The sequence below is a fragment of the Monodelphis domestica genome, chromosome 4, assembly GCF_027887165.1.
Source record: "Monodelphis domestica isolate mMonDom1 chromosome 4, mMonDom1.pri, whole genome shotgun sequence".
NCBI lineage: Eukaryota > Metazoa > Chordata > Mammalia > Didelphimorphia > Didelphidae > Monodelphis > Monodelphis domestica.
Genome location: NC_077230.1, coordinates 68,774,485 through 68,795,625, shown reverse-complemented (window position 1 = coordinate 68,795,625; position 21,141 = coordinate 68,774,485).

The window sequence follows — 21,141 nt, the reverse complement described above, 5'->3', positions numbered from 1 at the left end:
AAATTTTTAGGGAACAAAGCTGTTCTCAATTTCCTCTGCTACTCAATGCTATTCCATTAAGCGAAAGCTATTAGTACACTATATTAAGTTTATGTTTATCTCTTCCAAAGAAGCATTTCTCATCTGCCCTCCCTTATGTATCAGCCTTTCTAATTCCTGAGCTTGTCTTCAAACTCACTGAGATGTACTCCATCATTCCTTTAGCTGCTCTGAAGAGATTATGGGGGAAAGGAATAACAGAGGAAAGTGATAGTTTGCAGTAATGAAGCAACTCATGTCTAGAATTTGGGTTCGATTTGGAGAATTATTGACCCATATTTCTGGCACTTCATTAGACTCAAGGATAAACAGCTTAGAGCAAACATTGTTAGGGGCTTGGTTATTAACACAGTTTGTTTATTTAAAAATTGCTTTGTTGAATTTAAATTTGATCTAAATAACTCTGGAGAGTCCCAATGTTTGATATAAATACTTTTGTTTAGGCATGCCATTATCCTCTTTTTAAAAGCCCAAGAATTTTGGTGCCATTTATCCCCAAGGAAAGATTATGCATTGTGTTTATAGAGATAATGAAAATGGAAGAAAACTTTATTTGTAATACTAAGGGAGTTTAACAAATATATTACCAAGTTTACATAAGCTCAAGTGGAGAGATAAGTAGGTAATAGATGTCTATGACTGCCTGTAGAAAAGACTTTCAGGGAAAAATAGGCAAGGTCAGTGAGTTCCATTTACTCAGAGTGGCAGGGCTATGAACCTATTTTCTTTCAGCAACTAATCTGAATAAGAGAATTCAGATATTGGCATTATAAATCAATCCAAGCAGAGTCCGATCCACATTGGAATTTGAGGGCACTGCCTTGCCTGGGGAACTGGAGCTAATGTGCAAGTCTCTGCCCTACTCTCTTAGCAGCCAACAAGCTGAATAGGGTGCTGTGACCGCCATGTTTCCAGAGCAGATGAAATGACTGCATTCCCACATTGGGAATTCCTCCTTCCTGGAAGGAGGACTTCCAGCTGCCTTTGCGTCTTGTGACAGACAGAACTGTCAGATCTGCATTCAGTCAGTCATTCTGTGAATCCTGGATTTTTAGAACAGTAAGGAGTCATAGAGATTATCTCATTCCTACATTTTATAATTAAGAAAATTGGGACCCAGAAGCGTCAAATGACTTGACAAAGTTATATAGTTAATAAGTAGTAATAACATTTATCATTGCTTTTGTATTTGTAAAGTACTTTGCATGTAACTGTAATAGATTCTTCTGAGAGTGTGTTCCATGATTTGTAGGATTGGAAAAGATTTTTGTCTTTGATGGCAGTTATTTGGGATCATTGAAAGCTGTTTCCCAAAAGCAGTTCATAAGGTTCACCTTCTGGTCCCTTCTGGATGCTGCTTGCTGTTGATATGTAACATTTGCCCAGTAAATTTGGGCAATGTTTTTGCCCCACCTTCCTCCACTGTTATTAACAAATGTTCTTGGGATAATGTGAGGGAGGAAGCCCAAACTAGTATGAGTGAAGCAATTGTCTCCTCCCCTTTCCCTGTGATAACAGATTGTTAGTTACTGCACTGTTTCCCCAAAAGAAATGGCTGAAGGGGATTTGGTGCCAAGCTCCCCAGTCAGTTACGCTTATGGATGATTTCAGTGCCTTCCCCTCCCAAAGCATTTAGAGGCAAGCCCCAGGCGGGGGTCTTGTTTCTGAGGGAAAAGCCTCAGGCACTCTTTGTGAGACCTGGCCCTAGTTTCTTAAAGTAATCTTTCCAAATATTGTTTAGAGGCTAAAACGAGGATCTAACTGTTTTAAAGGGTTTATTGTTAGGTTCCAGGTAAACTGGACGAGGGGAGAGGGAATAGGTGGCTCTGTTACAATTCCTACACGGTCCCTGGTCCAAAAGGGCAATTGATAAGCTCAAACCAGAATTCTCCATCCCTTCCCAGTTAAATAACCCCTTCTATTAACTTATTTATCTGCACAGTCTAAAAAATTATGAAGGAATAAGTTCAGGAAGACAAGGAAGGGCAAGGGAGCTATGATCTCCTGTGAGAGTCCACAGACCCTTTCAGGGGTCTGAGATGTCCTTTCTTTAGGTTGAGGGAAGTAGGAGAAGTATGTTTGGAGGGAGATTAGGGATAGGCTAAAAGGAAGAAGCAGGATGGTTCTTACAGCCTCAAGTCTCAGACCAGAAGTGCAGAGGCTCCTTGGAACTCTCCCCTGGTCCCTTTTTTCCTCCCAGAAGTCCTTGCTCCTCAACTGTCCCTGGTTCTCTTTCAGTCCCCATTCCAGGGTTCCAAATCTTCCCTGGCTCCAACCTTACACTTTACATCTTCTAATTCACCATTTTTTCACTTTAAATTCTATTTTTTAATTACGTGTAGAAACAATTAAAAAAATAATTGCTTTCTGACATTTTATAATCCCAAACATCTCTCATCTCTCTCTCTCTCTCTCTCTCTCTCTCTCTCTCTCTCTCTCTCTCTCTCTCTCTCTCTCTCTCTCTCTCTCTCTCTCTCTCTCTCTCTCTCTCTCTCCCCACCCCCTTCCCATCTTTCCCAGGTGGTAAACAAAATGATATACATTACTCTAGTGTTAGTCATGTAAAACAGATTCACAAATTCCTCATGTTGTAAAAGAAGACATATCACATATGTAAGAAAAAATTCATGAAAGAAATAAGGCAAGAAATGGCATGATTCAATCTGCATTCATATTGTCAGCCCCTTCTATGGCTATGGATAGCATTTTTCATAGAGAGTCCCTTGGTCTTGGTTCCTTGTATTGCTGATAATGGTTTATTCCTTCACAATTGATCATTTTATAATATTCTGGTTACTGTATATAATGTTTTCCTGGTTCTGCACACTTCACTTTGCATCAGTTCGTACCAGTCTTTTCAAAGTTTTCTGAAACTGTCCTGTTTGTCATTTATTATGGCACAATAATATACAATTTCAACTATATATAACAACTTGTTCAGCCATTTCCCAATTGTTGGGCATCTCTTTAGTTTCCAATTTTTTGCTTCCATATATAGAACTGCTTAGAATATTTTTGTATATATAGGTTCCTTTCCTTTAATTCTTATATCTTGATCAAAAAATATATACAGTTTTATAGTCCTTTGGGCATGGTTCCATATTGCTCTCCAGAATGGTTATATCAATTCACACCTCTACCAACAAACAGTGTATTTGTGTCCCAATTTTCCCACATCCTCCCCAACATTTAGTATTTTCTTTTTTTTTTCAAATTAGCCTATCTGATAGATTGTGAGATGATATCTCAGAGTTGTCTTAATTAGCATTTCTCTAATAAACATTGTTTTGGGACATTTTTATAGATACTTTTTATTTCTTCACCTGAGAACTGCCTTTTCATATCCTTTGACCATTTTATCAATTGGACAATGACTTGTATTCTTATAAATTTGCTTCAGTTCTCTATATATTTGAATAATAAAGCCTTTGTCAGACATACTTTCTATAAAAATTTGTTCCTAGTTATTTGTTTCCTTCTGATCTTAGTTGTATTGGTTTTGTTTGTATAAAACATTTTTAATTTAATGTAATTAAATTTTTCTATTTTACTTCTCACAATGTTCTCTATTTCTTGTTTGGTCATGAATTCCTCCCTTATCCATAAGTCTAACAGGTAAACTATTCTGTGTTCCCCTAATTTGTTTTCTGGCATCACCTTTTATTTCAAGATTATGTATCCATTTTGATTTTTTCCTTGGTATATGGTATGAGATGCTGGTCTATGCCTAGTTTCTGCCATACTATTTTCCAGTTTTCCTGGCAATTTTTGTCAGATTGTGAGGTCTTTCCCCAAAAGCTTGGTTCTTTATGTTTATTGAATACTTAGTTCTAATTTGCTATTAATCTTGATGTTTTCCCTAAACTGCTGATGATCTAATTGCATAAAGCTAGTTTTTAAATTACTCAAATATTGGTAACCAGTTATTATTTGATAAACTATTGTAAATGTCATTTTTTGAGATGTTGTTTATTTTATTTAAATTTATTATTTAAATTTATTATTTAAATTTATTAAAAAAAATCTTACCTTCTGTTTTAGTATTAATTCAAAGACAGAAGAGAAGAGTGGTAAGGGTTAGGCAATTGGGGTTAAGTGACTTGCCCAGAGTCACATAGCTAGGAAATGTCTGAGACCAGATTTGAACCCAAGTCCTCCCAATTCCTGCCCTGGCTCTTTACCTACTGTGGTACCTAGTTGCCCCTGGGATGTTGTCTATAACTTGCCTTATTCAGTATCCTTTGACTCTTGAAAAACAAAAGTATACAAAGCCATGAGGCTTCTAGATAGTCTATAATCCTTTGACATTTTTCATTTCTTTATCTTATACCTTCACTTTTAAAAAAATCACTTGATTAAAACAGGTTAATTTAAATAGCAAAGTGTTTTACACAAACTAAAATATAATTAGGAAGAAGAATAGTTATTATACTGACCAATATGCTTAAAACATTCTCTGGCATCTAACTTGAAGGACATTCAGAGACATTTTTTTTCTCCCTTCACCTTTCTTTTCAGTTTAAATTCTTTTAAAATGATATTAATGAGACTAAAGGGCACTGCATTCTTAACAACCCTTGGTAGATGCACTTTATACTTAGCTAGAAGGTTGCCATTCCTCTATTTTAAGCTGAGGTCAAGAAATTAAAATCTTGTTCTCATTTACCAGGTCCTTTACCAGCTATTGATTTCTCAAATCTTCCTTTCTTTCCTGAGTAAGTAGCACTCATGAAGATGCCCCCTGTGCCCTTCAGGACTTTAGTCTCTTGTCCAAAATGTTATGATCTTTGGCAAAACTTTTAAGGTTCCTTTTAGCAATATCATTTGTGCTAATATGAATCATCAAAATTAGATCTTCTGGGGCAGCTAGATGACTCAGGGAACAGAAAACCAGGCTTAGAGATGGGAGGTTCTGGCTTCAAATCTGACTTCAAATACTTTCTAGCTGTGTGATCCTGGGCAAGTCACTTAACCCCCATTGCTTAGCCCTTACCACTCTTCTGCCTTGGAACCATTAATTAGTTATCAATTTTAAGACAAAAGGTAGGGGTTTTTTAAAAAGTGGATCTTCTATTTTTGACAAGAGTTAGGTGTATTCATCACATCTAAATATATTTCCTAGAAAGAGAGGATAGCTATTGTTTTAAATCAATACATCGCTACCTTAGTATTGGTTTTTAGTCCCCCTGACCCTTAGAGGATAATCTCCACTTGACAGCATTTATTGATCTCCATCATCATTCCCTGTAGGGCAAGCCCTGCTTCCTCCTCAGAGTATTGTTCTTTGTTCCAAGTGTTCAAGGCATCCTTTCTTTATGTGACAACCTTCCATATCCAATCCTCCTTCAAGCTGGGATTCTCTCTGCCTCCCTCAGACCTTTATGATTGCTGGTCCTTACCTTTGAATTTTTCCACATTTGATTTTCCTTTTTTCCCCCTTTCCTCTCCTTCTTTTCCTCTCCTCTTTAAAAGATTTAAGCTTTCATCTGTTGAATTTGTGCTCCCTAAAGAGAATTCAAGCACCTACCATTTAGATAATAAGATCATAGATTTAGATCTAGGAGGAACACCAGATGCCATCTAGTCTACTGTCTTCATTTTACAAATGAGGAACATGAGGCCTAGAAAGAGAGGACATATAACTTGGACAAAGCAAAGCAGGTTAACTAGTGGCAGAAAGAGGATTCAAAATAAGGTCCTTTGGTTCAAAATACAGTGTTTCCTCTGAATGAAAATTATTTTTGTGAATTCTGTGGCCAAAAATGTTACCTAGTAGTTAACTCTTTGGCAGTGAGTCTCTCCCCAGGATGGGCTGGTTCTGGGATATAGAAATAAAGTCCAATATTTAAACTCTTTCCAGCTGGCTAGGACTTGCCAAAATGTATGTCCTACTAGATAAGGTCCTTAAAAAACCAGGGTTGTCTGTATTCCATGAATTAATATCAGCATCAAATTATGGTGGAGGGTCCAATCTCCATAAAAACTTAAAGTTTACTCATTATTCCTGGTTCACTTTAACATTTTTCTATCAACTATCAACTTTATTGTCTGCCACATAGTTAAAAGACCATTTCCTTTAATATAGACCAAAGCATTATGGAAAGAATTTGAACAGACTCACACAACTTAAGAGTTGGAAGAGACTTTAGAGGTCACTGTGGTCATATTTAAATTTATTCAAGGATCTTTCTTTATCTCTGACATGCATTCATCCCCTGCCTCAGTGCTTCCAGCAATCTAGAATGTATTACTTTATGATTCAATCCTTTCTATTTGCACGTAGCATCCAAAAGTTCATTATACTGACTTGAAGTTTACTTTTCTGTTTCTTCAAAAAATTAAACATTTGTTAACTACAAGGAATTGTGCCACCTGCTCATGTTCTAAAGACAAACCCATATATATATATATATGTATATATATTTGTGTATTTATATATATGTGTATGTATATTACATATATATTATATATCACATAAAAAGCATGGTTTTAGGATATGAGAGAGAGAACAATTGCAAATACAGTAGGACCCCCTTATCCATGGAGGATATATTCTAAGACCTACCACGGATGGCTGAAACCATAGATAAAAGTGAACACTTGCCATTAACTGTGGGTGACTAAATCAGAGGATTATTGAATCAGTGGATATAGAGACACAATACACTATCAGCACCACCACTCTTGTGCTTTGGGGCCTTTATTACAATAATTAAGGTCTTTCTTAAAGGCACTGTGATAATGCCACAAAAATGCAATCAGCAAGAAAACTAGAGACAGACTAGAGAAATCTTTTGCATGGGAGTATGGGTGTGGGGACACAGGGAGGTGAGTCAAATGAGTGGTTTGAAGCTTATGAACCATCTTTTTTATTTTCTGAAATTGTACCATTTTTTTTCCCCTGTGGTTAACTGCAAATAACTGAATCAGCAGATCTGAGAGCACAAGTGTACCCTGTAAGATTTTACAGAAGATGTGGCATTGGATTTCAGCTTGGAAAGTAAACAAGCAAGGAATTCATTCAGTGCAAACAGATTGGCTTTGTCAAATGCATTGAAGCAGGAGATAAAATGTCAAATTTAGGGAATGGCTAAATACTCCAGTTTGATTGAAATATAGAACTAATGGAGGAGAGTAAGTAATAGGAAATAAATCTAGAAACACAGAGAAAAGCCAGATTGTAGAACAATTTAAATGCTAGACTTTTTATTTTGTCCTATATTAATAGGCAGCTACTGAAGATTTTTGAACAGGAGAGATGGTCAAACTTGCTGACTTATATGTCACAAAGAATTCCTTCTTGGAAACCTCAGTAGAAGTAGGTGCCCACATATGTGAGGACAAGGGTCCCTAGTTCCCATACATGACCTTAAAGTCAGAATATTTATTAGACATGGAGCAGCCTTTATCACCCCAAAGAAAGTGCAGAAAACATATGAAAAACTTAGTAGTCCCTAGACGGACAATATGATTAAGTCCTCTCTGGTGCATTTCACCTTTCTCAGAGTCTAGAGCCATATACAATTCCCAAGGTCCATAGCAACATCTCAAGTACAGTTTAAACTTCCCCCAGAAGCAAAATACATTTGGGATTATTTTCCCCAAACATTCTAGTGAATCCCATTTTCACTCCAATGACCCATAAAAATACCTGTTCTTACAATATTAGTTTGAGAATTAAACTCCTTCTGGAAATGAAAATAAAGGAAATAAAGTTGGAGTTGCTAAAAAGGTACCTCCTTTTCCATTGGGGTTTGTATTGTTTGAATAATCTAGACAGTAATGGTAGAGGGGGAAATAAAGATTTTTAAACTCTCCTTGATTATGGCATATTTTACTCTCCCTTATCTTTAACAATTTTTTATTTTTATTTTTTAATTTTTCCCCAGGGTTACACGATTCTTGTTGTCTCCCTCTCTTCTTCCCTTCCACCTCCCAAGGTTGACAAGCAATTTTACTTAGTCTCTCTTAATTTTATTTCTGCTCTTCTAGCACTGGCCCCAGGTATTTGATTCACCCAACTGGTTGGCACAGTTCTAGTGCTGCTACAGCTTGGCAAGTCCTAAAATTCTTGACCTTGGTGTTGCCTTAGAGGCTGCCATTGTCCAGAAATTCTCTCTCTTGAAAGCTGGATTTGGAATTTTGGGGTCATGTAGGCCTTTTGGGTCACATAAGTGAGAGCATATTTAACTACCATGTTTTTCTCCCCTAAAGCAGCCATTAGTAGTTGTGAATTATCTTGGGGCTAGAATGGGAGGAACCCCCTAAAGCGTAGCCTATTAACTCTGATTCTCTATCGGTCCAGAAAAGGCAAATTAGGAGTAACCCAAGTTTCCAGTGCAGGTCCCTTTTATAGGCTCAGAATGAATGATGCGGGTCCAAACCAAAATAATCTCAGTAAACGAGCTCACTCCTCATCATTTTCATTGCTGGAACTCAGGCTTTTGTTCTTAATGAAGTATGAATAGGTCAGCCTGTGCCAGCAGGGAGAAGCAAAACCACCAATAAAAACTCTGTGCACCTAGAAAAGGGAGTTGTAATCACTCAGGACCAACAGTGAAAAACCGACAAGCTACCTATGCTATCACTTCATTTCCTTTATTAAAATTAATTTATTCAATAAGCGTTTATTAGCTTTCTCTCCCACTGCTCCCTCATTCAACAGTCTAAAAAAGAGAAAAATCCTCATTCCCAACATTCATAGTTCACTAAAAAAATTCCCTCAATAGCCATGCCCCCAGATATATATCTTACTCTGGCTGGAGGTAGAGGCAGGTTTCATTTTTATTCCTTTTGAAAGAATGGGGGTTAAACGACTACTGGAGGTAAGTTAGTGTGGGTTTAGGTTTGGATCAGTACCGACCCAAACAGTGGTTCTGGACTATCTGAAGGCCCAGGGTCAGCCACACCAGTCCTCTGTAATGCGGTTGGGATCAGCTATAGAGTCTCTGGATAACTGGATCTCCTCAGGTAGGTCTGGAGCTCAGTCAGCCCCCTTTAAAAAATAAAAAAATGGCCACAGGAAGTTTTTTTTTTTCCCCACTCACAGCATCCCAAGGCAAAAAGACCCCCTGGGACTCTCTGTGCTCTCACTTATCCTTCCCTCTCCTTCCGGAAGGCATTGATCAGGGTTCTAAAGATTCTCAAAGTTATTTTTCTTTATGATATCAAATAAATTATCCTAGTTCTGCTCACTTCATCAATTTCCTAGTTTCTTCTGAAACTGTTCATTTTGTCATTTCTTATGACACAATAACATTCCATTCCATTCATGTACCGTAGTTTGTTTAGCCATCTATCCAAGAGGCGGGCTTCCTTTTAATTTCCAATTTTTGCCTGCTATAAATGCTTTGGGGCATATCTGCCTTTTCCTTTGATTTCTTTGTAGGATAGGTCTAGTAGTGGTATTAGCTGGGTCAAAGGATATATACAGTTCAGTCATTGCACGTTATATCAAGTAAATCCCACTGCTGTGAAGTGAATAGTGATAGAGATAGACAGCTACCCAGAATTCAGTGGAGAAATATATCAAAAGGAGGGGGGGATAGAAAGGACAGTGGTGAAGAGGGAGGATGGTATGAAGTAGGCAACAAACATAAAGCTTGATTCTGAAGAGGAAAAAATGAAGCTCAGTGGCTGTGCCTTAGATTGGCGCCGAGTCCAATGGGAGGATGGCTGAACAAACTGTCATTCAAGTAGTATTTAAGTATATTCTCTGTGTTGGGCACCATGCCAAGTGCTAAGGATTCAAAGGAAAAATACTGTCTCTGCTCTCAAGAAGCACACAGTCTAGTGAGGGACGCACTATTTAAGCAGTTATGGACAAATTGCTTTCCCCAAACATTCTAGTTGTAAGAGAAGATTTGGGCAATTTGAAGAGAGAAGCAGATCTGGCAAGCTGGAGAATTCTGCAGGAACTAGGGAAGGGCAGGAAGGAGAGAGAATTCTGGGAAAGGAGAGGAAGTGGACTGATCTGGACAGCTAGAAAGATTCTTCTCCTCACCGATTAGCTAGGTGGACTGGGCAGATCTCTGAACAGGCACTCATCTCCTCCTGTGAAAGCTTGACCCAATACCCCATGAAGATAATTAAGGGAAAAGGACTTCAACTGGAAGCTGTTCACCAAAAGAAATATTTCCTCCAGATCCCCTGAAGTCCTAGACTGGTTACAGTTGCCAAGGCAGTTGGAGAGCCAGGGCTTCTTCCAACTGACCCCAGGGGGTCAGATCAACAAGGCTTGATCTGCCAGACTTTGGGAGAAGGGGTTTCCGTTATTCTAGGGACCCCCTGCTCCCTCTTCCCTTCTGCCTCATTCCTAAACTCCTCTGCCCCATCCTTGCCTTGTTCCCTTAGAATAAAACAGTTGAATAAGAACAAGTGACTGACTCCATCACAACTAGAGAAAGACTTGAAGTTGGGGGGAGGGAAGTGACATTCCTCTCCCCAGGGAGAAAGAAGCTAACAGTATCAAGCCTGATTAGCCAAGGTCTCTGAGGGAACAGAAGTTAAGGTCTTGAAAGGCAACCAGAGTGGGGTTTGTCAGGGAGAGCTGAGAGGGAAGACAATCCATCCTCTCTCTGCTTGACTCTACTCTCTTTTTACCTCACTCTGGTCCTGACACTGCAGGGAGGGAAAATTCCATTCTCTCCCTTCCCTCATATTACAGTTATATTACATAGTGAATCACATTTTTGGGCATCAATAGGGAAAAAGAAGGCAGGAGTCGCAATCAGCCAAAGTAAAAATAGATCTAGTCAAAAGAGATAGGGAAGGTAATTGCATCCTGATAAAAGGCAGTATAGATAATGAGGAAATATCAGTACTCAACATGTATGCACCAAATGGCATAGCATCCAAATTTTGAAAGGAGAAACTAGTGGAGCTCAAGGATTAAATAGTTAGAAAAACTATACTAGTGGGAGATCTGAACCTTCCTCTATCAAAACTAGATAAATCAAACCAAAAAACAAATAAGAAAGAGGTAAGAGAAGTGAATGAAATCTTTGAAAACTAGAGTTAGTAGTAGTTAGGAGAAAAATAAATAGAAACAAAAAGGAATACACCTTCTTTTCAGCAGCACATGGTATATTCACAAAGATTGACCACATACTAGGGCATAAAAACATTGCAAACAAATGCAAAAGAGCAGAAATAATAAATGCAACCTTCTCATATCACAATACAATGAAAATAATAACTAGTAAGAGTACATGGAGAGGCAAATAAAAAATTAACTGGAAATTAAACAATACGATTCTCCAAAATTGGTTAAAGAGCAAATCATCGAAACAATAATTTCATTGAAGAAAATGAAAATGATGAGACATACTTTCAAAGCCTATGAGATGCAGCCAAAGCAGTGCTCAGGGGGGAACTTATATTCTTGAGTTCATATATTAACAAATTAGGGAGGGCAGACATCAATGAATTGGGTATGAAAATTAAACAACTAGAAAGTGAACAAATTAAAAATCTTCAAATGAAGACTAAATTAGAGATCCAAAAAATCAAAGGAAAAATTAGTATAATTGAAAGTCAAAGAACTATTGATTTAATAAATAAGGCCTGAAGCTGGTACTTGGAAAAAAAAAAACAAATAAAATAGACAAAGTACTTGTCAATCTAATTAAAAAAAAGAAAAGAAGAAAGCCAAATTGATAATATCCAAGATGAAAAGAGAGACCTCACCTCTAATGAAGAGGAAATTAAGGCAATAATTAAAAATTATTATGCCCAATTATATGTCAACAAATATGGCAATCTAGGTGATATGGACAAATATTTACAAAAATATAAATTGCCTAGACTAACAGAGGAAGACATAGAATATCTACACAACTCCATATCAGAAAAATAAATTGAACAAATCATAAAAGAACTCCATAAGAAAAAATCCCCAGGACCAGATGAATTCACAAGTGAATTCTATCAACCATTCAAAGAACAACTAATCCCAATATTATACAAACTATTTGACAAAATAATCAAAGAAGGAGTTCTACCAAATTCCTTTTACGACACAAATATGGTACTGATTCCAAAGTCAGGCAGGTCAGAAACAGAGAAAGAAAACTACAGATCAATCTCCTTAATGAATATAGATGCAAAAAATCTTAAATAGGATACTAGCAAAAAGACTCCAGCAAGTGATCATGAGAGTTATTCATTATGACCAGATAGGATTTATACCAGGAATGCAAGGATGGTTCGATATTAGGAAAACCATCCACATAATTGACCATATTAACAAGCAAACCGACAAAAATCACATGATTATCTCATTAGATGCAGAAAAAGCCTTTGACTAACTACAACACTCATTCCTATTGAAAACACTAGAAAGCATAAGAATAGAAGGGCCTTTCATAAAAATAATAAACAGCATATATCTAAAACCATCAGCAAACATCATCTGCAATGGGGATAAACTAGAAGCCTTCCCAATAAGATCAGGAATGAAACAAGGATGCCCATTATCACCTCTATTATTTAACATTGTTCTGGAAACACTAGCAGTAGCAATTAGAGAAGAAAGAAATTGAAGGTATTAAAATAGGTAATGAGGAGACTAAGCTATCACTCTTTGCAGGTATGGTCTACTTAAGGAATCCTAGAGAATCAACTAAAAAGCTAGTGGAAATCATCAACAACTTTAGCAAAGTTGCAGGATACAAAATAAACCTGCATAAGTCATCAGCATTTCTATATATTTCCAACACATCTAAGCAGAAAGAATTAGAAAGAGAAATTCAATTTAAAATCACCGCAGACAATATAAAATACTTAGGAAGTTATCTGACGAGACAAACACAAGAACTATATGAACACAACTACAAAACACTCTCCCACAATTAATAGTAGATCTAAACAATTTGAAAAACATCAATTGCTCATGGGTAGGATGAGCTAACATAATAAAAATGACAATCCTACCCAAATTAATTCACTTATTTAGTGCCATACCCATTGAACTACCAAAAAACTTTTTTACTAAATTAGAAATACCATAACAAAGTTCATTTGGAAGAACAAAAGATCAAGGATATCCTGGGAAATGATGAAAAAAATGTGAAGGAAGGAGGCATTGCAGTCCCACATCTCAAACCATATTATAAAGTAGTAGTCATCAAAGCAATGGTATGGTACTGGCTTAGAGACAGAAAGGAGGATCAGTGGAATAAACTTGCGGTAAGTGACCTCAGCAAGACTGTCTATGATAAGCCCAAAGATCCCAGCTTTTGGGACCAAAATTCATTATTTGATAAAAACTGCTAGGAAAATTGGAAGACAGTATGGGAGAGATTAGGTTTGGATCAACATCTCACTCTACACACCAAGATAAACTCAGAATGGGTGAATGACTTGAATAGAAAGAAGGAAACTATAAGTAAATTAGGTGAACACAGAATAGTATACATGTCAGATCTTTGGGAAAGGAAAGATTTTAAAACCAAGAAAGACTTAGAAAAAAATCACAAAATGTAAACTAAATAATTTCGACTATATTAAATTTAAAAGTTTTTTGTACAAACAAAACCAATGCAACCAAAATTAGAAGGGAAGCAACAAATTGGGAAACAATCTTCATAACAAAAACCTCTGACAAAGGTCTAATTACTCAAATTTATAAAGAGCCAAATCAATTGTACAAAAAAAAAGCAATTCTCCAATTGATAAATGGCTCAAGGAACATGAATAGGCAATTTTCAGATAAAGAAATCAAAACTATTAATAAGTACATGAATAAGTGTTCTAAATCTCTTATAATCAGAGAGCTGCAAATCAAAACAACTTTGAGGTATCACTTCACACCTAGCAGATTGGCCAACATGACAGCAATGGAAAGTAATGAATACTGGAGCAGATGTGGCAAAGTTGGGACATTAATACACTGCTGGTGGAGTTGTGAATTGATCCAACCATTCTGGAGACAATTTGGAACTATGCCCAAAGGGCACTAAAAGACTGTCTGCCCTTTGATCGAGCCATTGCACTGCTGTGTTTGTACCCCAAAGTGATCATAAGGAAAACGACTTGTACAAGAATCTTCATAGCTGCGTTCTTTGTGGCAGCAAAAAAATTGGAAAATGAGGGGATGTCCTTCTATTGGGGAATGGCTGAACAAATTATGATATCTGTTGTTGATGGAATACTATTGTGCTGAAAGGAGTAATGAACTGGAAGAATTCCATGTGAACTGGTTTGACCTCCAGGAATTGATGCAGAGTGAAAGGAGAAGAAGCACAACATTGTACACAGATATTGATACACTGTGGTACAATTGAATGTAATGAACTTCTCTATGAGTGGCAATGCAGTGAGCCTGAACAACTCGGAGGGATCTATGAGAAAAAACACTATCCATATTCAGAGGCAAAAGTGTGGGAGTAGAAATAGCAAAGAAAAACAACTGGTTGATTACTTGGGTTGAGGGGATATGATTGGGGATGTAGATTCTAAATAAACATTCTAGTGCAAACATCAACAACATGGAAATAGGTTCTGATCAAGGACACATATAATACCTAGTGGAGTTGCACATTGGCAATTGAAGGGCATCCCCTCATTTTCCAATTTTTTGCCACCACAAAGAGCAAGGCTTTAAATATTTTTGTACTAGTTTTTTTTTCCTTATGATCTCTTTGGTGTATAAACCCAGGAGTAGTATGGATGGATCAAAGGACAGACTTTCCTTGGATTTCTTTCAAGTCCCAGTTTTAATCCTACATTTTGCAGGAAGCCTTTCCTAATCTTGCTGAATTCTAGCAACTTCCCTCTGCTATTTGTCTCCTATTTATCTTGTATATGGCTTGTTTGTTTGTTTGTATTATATTTATTTGTTTGTTCATCTCCCCTGTTAGATGGTGAGCTACTTGAGAAGAGAGACTATCTCACCCTTCCTTTTTTATCTCTATCCTTACATAGTGCCTGACATATAGGAAGTGCTTAATAAATGCCTGTTGACAGAACGTAAGGTTTCAAAAAGCTCATTAGCCCCCCTCAAAAGCCTGGACACTAAGTGTCAAGAAATCATAAATAAAATCACCAAGTTCTATTGGACTTAGAGGTCAAAATGAAGATGGAATCTATTCATTACTTTTGCAAAGGAGATTCAAAAGGAAAAGTCCCAGATATCTTAAAAACAAATCCAGAGCTTCCATGGGAAAGAAAAAATCTTTAGGCCTTCAAAAAGGAGTTTAAGTACCAAGGAACAACAGTAAAAATCAAATAAAACCTTGCTGTTTCTACTAATCTTGGAATACAATACTCACAAAGGCAAAAGATAGGTTTACAACAAGAAATTATATTATACAATACTGAGTATAATTTCACATAGGGAAAAAAGAGGATCTTCAATGGAATAGAGGACTTTGGGACATTTCTGGGGAAAAGACTAGAGTTGAAGAGGAAGGGAAGAGAATAAACTTTTATAAGTACTTATAGGATCATCTACTATGTTTTAGGCCCAGTGCACTTTTTTCTCCATAAACACTTATCTTCTCTCTTAGAATCAATAGTAATTATTGGTTCCAAAGCAAAAGAGTGGTAAAGGGTTAGGCAATGGGGGTTAAGTGTTGAGCAGGGTCACACAGCTAGGAAGTATCTGAAGCCATATTTGAACCCAGGACCTCCCATCTCCAGACCTGAATCTTCATCCACTGAGCCACCCAGTTGCCCCAAGAAGAAGCATGTTATTTACCTTCTGACATAGAGGTTAGAGTCAAGATGCAGAAAGAGACGTGCATTTTTTTTTTTTAAATATATTTTATTTGATCATTTCCAAGCATTATTCGTTAAAGACATAGATCATTTTCTTTTCCTCCCCCCCACCCCCCATAGCCGACGCGTAAGTCCACTGGGCATTAGATGTTTTCTTGATTTGAACCCATTGCTTTGTTGATAGTATTTGCATTAGAGTGTTCATTTAAAGTCTATCCTCTGTCATGTCCCCTCAACCTCTGTATTCAGGCAGTTGCTTTTTCTCGGTGTTTCCACTCCCATAGTTTATCCTTTGCTTATGAATGGTGTTTTTTTTTTCTCCTGGATAGAGACGTGCATTTTGTGGCATGACCAATACTTGTTTTACTTTACTGTGTATTTGCTTCAAGATTTGGGTGTCTGCCCAATTCCCACTTTCTGTTTCAGATTGGGAGGGAGAATTGGCAATAGTGATACAAAAAAGAGTCACTGAATTTTTTTTTATGGGAAAATAGGGCAGTTTTGAAAATTACTGAATTAATTACATTTTTTAAACAAGCAAATCCATATAGATTCATGGTTTCATATAAACTCTTTTTTAAGGGTTTAGCTGTGTATATAAAAAAAGATAAAAAATCAGATTCTAAATTAAAAAAAAAAGACTCTACTCTTGTCTTTAGCCTATGATGCTGTTGTACTACTAAGATTTTTACTGTGGAAGGAATTCCTTATCTCTTATCTCTCCTTTTTTTTAATCCTTACCTTCCATCTTGGAGTCAATACTGTGTATTGGTTTGAAGGCAGAATAGTGGTAAGCACTAGGCAATGGGGGTCAAGTGACTTGCCCAGGGTCACACAGCTGGGAAGGGTCTGAGGCCAGATTTGAACCCAGGACCTCCCATCTCTAGGCCTGGCTCTCAATCCACTGAGCTACCCAGCTGCCCCTCTTAGCTCTCCTTCTAAATTGTACTTAGCACTCTGCTCATATTGTTGGCCCTATCTCTTGCCAAACCTGTCTAAAGAATTTGTTATACTAAAGGAGCTTTTGAAATAATGACCTCAAATTTTATGTTAAAATATTTTATTCTATTATTCCTCTAAGCATTAAAATGTCAAGGAAATTCCAATGTTTCAGTGGAAAATAAAAATATCTGGCACATCAAGATGTGAAATTTGCAAAGGACATTTGATCCTCATTCTGGGAGGTAGGCACTAATCTCCCCATTTTACAGATGATAGAAATACTGGAGTTGAGAGAGGTAAATGCCCATGGTCATATGGCTACCAGGTACCCAAGAAAAGTTTTGAACCAGCTTTCTTTTCATTTGTACCTTCCCATTTCTAGATGAAGCACATCACTGAGCAAGACAATACAAAATATTCATGAGTTGCAAAAGATTGACTCAATGTCTTGTAGATAACCTACACACTTGATGGCTTACACTTGTAAATTATAAATGCTTTTTAAAAATCCTTAATCCTTACCTTCTGTCTTATTATCAATTCTAAAACAGATCAGCAAGGACTAGGCAATTGTAGTTAAGTGGTTTGTTCAGGAACTCACAGATAGTTATTATCTGAGGCCACATTTGGACCCAGGTCTTCTGATTCCCAGACTGGCATTCTATGTCCTGCGATACCTAGTTGCTTCTAAAACCTCTTTCTTAAAGAGCTGGAAGGTGCCTGAGCATGGCAAACATTTACCAACTTTACAGAAAAAGAGAAAGAAAGAAAGAAATTGACTCTATCCTAAGGGAGAGAAAATAGCTGTTTAGGAGCATGAGAATCATTCCTGAGTCAATTGCTTGTGGATAATTATGGATAGGATCAAAATCAACACTAAATTAAAAGAAATGATAATGACGAGTAGGCAGTGCATGCTGTTACAATAGTTTCAACATAACCAAATCAAATAAGCTATTAACAATGAGCCCTCTATATCCCCATGCCTCATTATGTATGGCATCTTGGATTTTCAAAGACCAGTAGAGAACACATTCTGGCAGCTGAAAAGGCTTCAAATATGAGCCCAATGAAGTATTATATCTCTGGCATCTAAGGACCAGCCTAGCTAAGCTTGGATAAACCTATCAGCAGTTTGGTCTGGGATGCTGAGCTTTTCAGCAGATTCTTGATGAGTGCCTACTAAGTCATAGCGGGAGTTTTGATCTCTACTAGTGCCCAGTACATTACTCTGCACTAATATCAATAACATGTATTAAATGACTACTATTAATTATCAATAATTTTATTGAATGGAATAAAGGTATCAAGTGAGAGAGAAGAGTAGTAGTAGTTGGTTTTTCTCTGCTTAATAGTTGCTTTTTGTCAACCGGAAAACAACAATAGATAGGTTTGTTGTCTTTCTGGGGCAGATGTCCAAGACTTAATAGAGATCCGTTTTCAACATTCATCAGTCCAATGACAATAATCTTCTTTGGTGATTCCTGGAAGCATAAATTGCATTACCAGGAGAAAACTAAAAAGTAGTACCAATGATTGGTCTTGGGTACGAAACCAAAAACCAGAGGGGAACAAGTTGTTTTTTCCTTACTATTTCCTATTGAAGGGAAGGGATTCAGAGGAGAAAAATTCAGAAAATGGAAAGCTGGCTCAGAAGGTAGTGGCCTAGATTGAGATCTGAATTTTTACATGATATAAGGTTGACAGATTCTTGGCTAAGTGGAACATACCTAATAAAGGATATATATGCCAGATGTCTTACAAATCTAATCAAAAGAGCTTTAAGCTAAAAAAAGATGGATTAAGAAGGATAAGACTGTGTGTATCTCCAAATGTTATATGAAGGAGCCTCAAAGAAGGAAGAAGAAGAGCAGCTGAGACACCCAGTAATACACAGGATACAAAGCCCATGAAAGGAGTCAGTTTTAAAACCTATTACCTCAAGTATCTGTAAACAAACACCCAAAGTTTGGAAAACAAAGACCATCTAGAGGTCACAAAGTGAGCACCTCATATGTACCAAGAGTTGGTGGAATAAAACTAACAGTTGTATCATGGATCTGAATGAGTATAATTCATTCAAAAGAAACATACCTAAAAGATGGGGAGATAGGTAGCATTGTATATTAAGAAAATAGTTATATTTGAGGAAATCTAGGAGCAGAGGAAGAAAGCATGATAGAAAGTATTTGAGTAACAGCCAAAGGAAGAAAAGAGACACAACATAGTAGTGCTGGGGAACTTCCATTATTCAGACTGCCTCTCTCTGTCTCTCTAATTTTCTCTGTTTCTCTCTTTCCCTCTCTCTCCCGTCTCTCTTGCTTTCTCTCTTTCTCTCTGTGTCTGTCTCTCTTTCTCTGTCTCTGGCTTTCTCTGTGTCTGTCTCTCTCTGCCTCACTCTGTCTTCTTGACAGTGAATATTTCATCCTTCAAAAGGTAACCAACTAGGAAACATTCTATTCTGATTCTGATTCTCACTAACAGGGAGGAATTGGATGCTAGAATAGTTATGATGGGAATATTTGGGGAGAAGTAGCTCCTTCCAAGAGTCTGTGATAAGATGAAAACTAATGAAAGTCACATGTACGCTAGATTTTGGGAAAGCAGATTTCAGTGAGTTCAAAGGAAAGATAAGTAAGATTCCATGAAATAAAGTGCTTAAGGGAAAGTCAGTCCAGGAGGAATGGAAGGTATTCAAGAATTAAATTTTGGAAGGCAAAAATGGAGATAATTCCAATGGGAAGGAAAAACAGGATTTGTCTGATGAGACTGATATAAGTGTATGGGTAACTCACCAACCAAGTTAGATTTTAATAGAAAGAAAGAAATGTACTGAAGTTGTATGTAAGAACATGGGCATGGTTTTATAAAAATACTGATAAGAATTTGAACTCTCAGAAGCCGAGTCTGGCATGGAAAGCTATGGACAACAAAAAGGGATGTTTTAGTTAAATTGGGAGGTAAAGGACAATCAATGACCAGATGGAAATAAAGAAAGCAGAGCTGTTAAATTTTATTTTTATTTTCCCCACAAAGGAGAATATTCATTTCACTGTAACTGACAGAATAAAAATTACTAATTTGTAGTTAATATACAAGATAAATAAGGAGAAAAATTAGAGAGCACTTAGCTGCCCTTGATGAATGCAAGTCACCTGACCAAGATGCTGAAAGAACTGGCAGGAGTGATTGCTGTCTAGTAGTCAATGATATTTGAAATATCGTGGAAAGCAGGGGAGATATAACAAGATTGAAAAGGGAAAATACTGTCCCAGTTTTCAAGAAAGGAAAAAAGAATAATCTTCCAAGTATAAGTCAGTGAGCTTGACATCAATTCCTAGGAAAATTCTTGAATGAATCATTAAATATGTAGTTAGTGAATATCTAATTAAGAAGGCAACAATTATTAGGAGCCAGTATGGTCAAGTTATTTAAGATTAACTTTATTTCCTCTATTTTCTTTCCAAGTAGTGATAGGTAGATTAATATGCTCAGCAAATTTGCTGATTTCATGGAGCTAGGTGGTCTGGCCAACACACTGCATGACATAATCAGGAATCAAAAGAATCTTGAGTTTGTAACCTTTTTCTTGACAGTATGATGAAACCAATTAACCTCTTATTGGAAATATTCATAATTGAAGCAAATGCTAAATTTCAGTTAAAGATTAATGAGAATAGGGACAGTGAGGTAGCACTGTGGATGAAAAACTAGCCTTAGACACTTCCTAGCTGTGTGACCCTGGGCGAGTTACTAAACCCTGATTGCCTAGTCTTTGCCACCTTTCTGTCTTAGAATTGATACTAAGATAGAAGAGAAGGGTAAAAAAAGATTTGTGAGAATAAAGGTGTATTATTTTTCCCCCACCAAGTTAATGGATCCCCAGAAAACTATCCATAGATTATTTGGTCTGTGGAGTCTTGGGGAAGAACTTTGGGCTTGAGCATTGGGCTAAATCTAAGAAGATGAAATTTAATAAAGGTGAATGTAAATTTTTACACTTGGGTGCCAAATAACTCCATAAATTTAATAATACAGTGCAGACATGAATGAATAGGAGTGGCTCCAGAAACCTCTTCATCCTGGAAGATTATTCCAGTCCTGGAATTCCTCCATTGGAAGCATCTTCTGCCCCTGTAGCCTCTCCTAGAATCTCTATTTAAGGAGACCGCCCAAGCCAGCCATGCTGCCTTCCTCTACAGATTGTACTCTAGACTTTCATTACCATGCTCCCGTGTTCCCTAGATATTTTTATCTCCCTCTCTCACTTCCCTCTGAGTTTCCTTTTATATATTATCTCTCTCTCCTCCTCTCCGATGTTGTTGAATGTGAAATTCCTTTGAGGGCAGGAATTATCTGCTTTCTGCTGGTATTTGTATTCCCTTTGCTTAGCCCAATGTTTGGCACAAAACCAATGCTTAACAAATGCTTGTTGACTGA